At 46.7% G+C, this 4,517-nt stretch overlaps 1 pseudogene; it reads right to left on the reverse strand.

Annotated features, from left to right (window-relative positions):
- The window catches only part of LOC106809955, a 29,864-nt pseudogene that overhangs the window by 2,382 nt on the left and 22,965 nt on the right, over window positions 1–4,517 (reverse strand).

The raw sequence follows: 4,517 nt of genomic DNA on the forward strand, positions 1-4,517 counted from the left end.
TCTCTTTCTCTCTCTCTCCATCTCTCTCTCCTTCTCTCTCCCTCTTTATCTCTCTCACTCACACACCATGAACATACACCCCATACATACATAATCTCTCCCCTTCTTTCCCTCTCCCACTCACTCTTCCTCTCCCTATCTCCTTCTCTCTCCTCTTTTTAGGCACTTCTTTCATTCTTCATCTCCTTTATTTTTTCCTCATCTTTCCATCCGTCTTTATCTCCAATCGTTCTATCCCCCTGCTTCTGATTGCCTTCTCTCAACTTCCTCTTTTCACTAAATATTTACAATGCAATTCAAAGGCACCCTTGTTCTCGCCGCGTAATGGAGAAAGGCAAGAATCTACCTCATCGGCCCAGAAAATTACCGCGAATGAAATAGAATCTTATTCGTGGCGAGGTCAGCTACAGCAATTATGGCTTCGGAATTAGAGCGCACGAAATTAAAGGTATTATTTTAAAGGCTTTGCGCTGAAAATTAAAGTTTTTTACTGCCTCCGCGCGCTTCGGTGATGAGTCGTCGCTCGTTGCCATGGCAACTCTTGTGCATTCATAGCAATGACAGAATAAAACGCAGACATGGACCTGTCACCAACTGACCCGTATTCGTGGGTAGCGAGCTATATGCGTGCGTGCGGGTGTGTGTGCGCGGTGTGTTCGGGCGTGTTGGGTGGCGGGCGCGGGAGCTTGTCGTGCGGCGCCCCAGGGCCCCCGTGTGCCAACGTGTGCGTGTGCGGGGCGGATGGGTGGATCCCGGGAGCGCGCGTGTGTGCGACGTGGGGGTGTCGTTGGCGTTGTCCGGCCGGGGCGACGTTGGGGGGTGCGGGGGCGGGCACCCGGGGGCCGGGGTGCGCCACGCATACACTGCCTCAGCTTAAAACATTTCAGCATCTATTCAGATAAATTATAGGCACCACTTAATTACCGACATAGCGACAAAAGGAACTGAAAAGCTATTAGCCTTAGAGATCTTCTAAATAGCCGCTTCGAGTGTAAATAAGATAGCAATAGTTTCAAGCCCTTTATATACCTTAAAGTTACTGCCAAAAATAAGATTATGCGTAATGTTCTGATATATTTAGCAGGGCCGCGCAACGCGCAGCTGATGCTCATGATGCAGGCAATGCGTATGACGTAGCAACAAATCCGAAAAATACTTACAGCAGCCTGTTGAAACGTGAGTGCCAAGCGAGCCGAGTACGCATTACCAGCAGAAGTAAAGAAGTTCTGCTACCAATACGCCTTCGATGCAAGAGTGTCGCGAGACATCGAACACTATCGTACAGGATCACTGCTGTAGAAACGCATATGTAAGCCAGATTTATATTCATTTTAACTCGTCTCATCGAAAAATGTCATTTCATAAAGACAGGGACATTAGAGAATTTCCGTAAAAGCCTAGCATGTGCTTAATATAGCCATATACTGTTTTGGTTGTAAGTTATTCTTCTCAAAAAAAAATAAAAAAAAAATTAATCAACCTAAATAATAAATCTGATATTGTTAATGTCTCTATATTAATTATAAATATGCTCAGGACGTTTACTATTTTATTTATACACCCCCACTGTATTTTAATTTCTAGATTGCATATACTCATGAAACGGCCGAGTGAGGATCAACTAAGGAAATTGCTGCCGGCGCACGTATCATTGATGGCATCCCCATGACGACTGAGCTTGCCACCGCAATTTACCCTTGTTAGGGAAAAGCCGAGCAAGAGATGGCCCTTCAAAACCTGTAAGCTTGCAAGCATAGTTAGAGGTACGTTAGTCTATACTGCAGTGGTGATATAACTGTTTGACTGTTTCATAGATAACTGCTGAAAGGATGTTAGCCTCCTTGGTTATTATCAAGGAACTTAGTATTCAAGCAGATTTCTTAGCTAACCCCATACTTGTCATGACCACAGATTACATACATATTTTCAATTATTTACAAGATTTAACATTAATGCGATGATGCTGCAGGCACTGAACTGCGGACACCTGTACTCATTGGTTCCACTCAGCGCAAGTGCAATGAGCGTGTTCTACGCCAACCATACGAGGTCAGTCACGATGAAGGCGAACCTCACAGCGCGGTGTGCGAGGTGTGATCGTTTTTTACGGCGCATCTTGGGGTTGCACGTGCAGCAGCGGCGCCACGTGCAGCGGCATCGAGCACTGCGACGCGTTCAGCACGAACAGTTCGCTCCAGACGAGCCGCAGCAGCGCCACCTGGTCGGTGATCTGCAGGTCCGGGAAGAAGGGTATGTTGCGCGCCCACTCTACGGCGCTGAAGAGCAGACGCGCGGCCAGCTCGCAGATGTTGTCGATGCCCATGATGCCGTTCGGCTGCATGCATTGTCCGTACCGCGCCGTCGGGTAGGGTTCGGCGCGTAGCAGTAGGGAGATGTAGGAGGACATGTAGGAGTGTCCGTGCAGCAGTTCGCCGTTGGTGAGCGCGAGTTGACCCGGGTAGGGGCCCGTCATCGAGGGCGGCACTCGTCCACGCTGCACTGCTAAACAGGGAAAAGGGCATACGGTTTATGAAATATATACGTCCGAACGCCACAATTTTACGGAAGCAGGGAAAGATATAAGGTTTATGTATGATAGGTCTGAACGGCGTACTGCTAAACAGGGAAAAGGGCATACGGTTTATGAAATATATACGTTCACAAGGTTGCACTGGGAAGCAGGGAAAGGGTACACGGTTTATGAAATATATACGTTCACAAGGTTGTACTGGCTAAACATGGAAAAGATACACGGGCACAAGTTTGTACACCACAGTTTCAACGTTGCCAATGCTGCACTGGGACACCGAGAAAGGGTGCACAGTTTATGAAATATGTGTCCGAATGCCGTACTCTTAAATAGAGAAAGGGTGCACGGTTTATGGATGATACGTTGCCAATGCTGCACTGCTAAACAGAGAAAAGATACGCAGCTTATGAAATATACGTTGCCAATTCTACACTGGAAAACAGGGAAAATATATACGGTTTATGAAATATACGTTCACAAGGTTGTACTGCTAAACAGGGAGACGGTACACGGTTTATGAATGATACTTTCCTAACGTTGTACTGGCTTAACAGAGAAAGGGTACACAGTTTATGAAAAACTACGTTCCAAATGCTGCACTAACCAAACAGAGAAAGGGTATACGGTTCATAAAAAACTACGTTCCAAATGCTGCACTAAAGAGAGAGAGTAGGAAGGAGAGACAGCAGAAGGGGGAGGGCTAGAGGAAAAAGGAGAAGTGAAAAAGGGAGAGTAGTAAAAAATAATCGATTATAAAATACAGTCATGAAAATGAGCAAAGCACACATAAAAAAAAATTCGCAGGGGCGTGTGTGCGTGTACGTGTGTGTGCGCGTGTACGCGCGGGCGTGCATGTATGTGTGCACGCGCGCGTGTTTGTGTATTTGTGTGTATGATCTGTGCTTACATTAAAAAAATTAGCTGCATATGCACGCGTGATAAATTATTATTTTGTGGCTGCTTACTGCTAACATTTGAGCAACGGAGAATGTTTGTCGCTCCGATTCGCGTCGGCTGGAATATCTATATACAGCTATACTACGTACATGATGTGATAAGATATCTCGTAGCCTCGTAGCCTGTTGTGCGAACAGCTTCCCCTCTCTCTTTATCTCTTTCTCTCTCTCTCTCTCTCTTCCTCTCTCTTTCTCTCTCTCTCTTTCTCTCACTCTCTCTCTCTCTTCCTCTCTCTTTCTCTCTCTCTTTCTCTCTCTCTCTATCTATCTCTTTCTCTCACTCTCTCTTTCTCTCTCTCTCTCTCTTTCTCCCTCTCTCTCTCTTTCTCTCTTTCCCTTTCTGTCTCTCTCTCTCTCTCTCTCTCTCGCCCCCTTCTCTCTGTCTGTCTTTCTGTCTGTTTCTATCTCCCTCTCTCCCACTCGCTCACTCTCAGCTGTCTACAGCTCTCGCTCCCCCTCTCCTTTTCTATTCCCTACCTATCTCCATTCCCGCACACCCCCTTCCGTTTACTCCCCCTCCCACTCCCCCTTTCCCTCCGTCACTCTCTCTCTCTCTCTTCCATCCTCCCCCTCTCCCTCTCACTTGCTTTCCGCGAAACGCACAAAATTGCGCGATGTTTTTTTCATACGAGGTCACCTCCATATGGATGTGTGCCGAGTGGAGATGTGGCATGTACTGTAATTACCTTTTTCCAGCATCCCAAATAACATTACAAATAGACGCGAAATACATGTCCGTAATTTTTTTTCTGCGTACGCGCGCGCCTACTCGAGATATAATTATTTTATTTCCCGTTATGCGTTTCTCCGCTGGCTGTACACGTGCGAGTGTTACGCGCGTTAACGGCCGAGGATAAAGGGGTGAGGAGAGAGGGAGAGTATGATTGGGAGAAACATGAGAGAGCGAAAGAGGTGGACAGATATATAGAGCGAGGGAAAGACAGCAAGAAAGACAGAAAGAGAGAGAGAGAGAGAGAAAGAGAGACAGACAGACAGAGAGAGAGAGAGAGAGAGATGAGTGTAAAAAATAA

This window comes from Priapulus caudatus, unplaced genomic scaffold (assembly GCF_000485595.1).
Source record: "Priapulus caudatus unplaced genomic scaffold, Priapulus_caudatus-5.0.1 Scaffold399, whole genome shotgun sequence".
Taxonomy (NCBI): domain Eukaryota; kingdom Metazoa; phylum Priapulida; class Priapulimorpha; order Priapulimorphida; family Priapulidae; genus Priapulus; species Priapulus caudatus.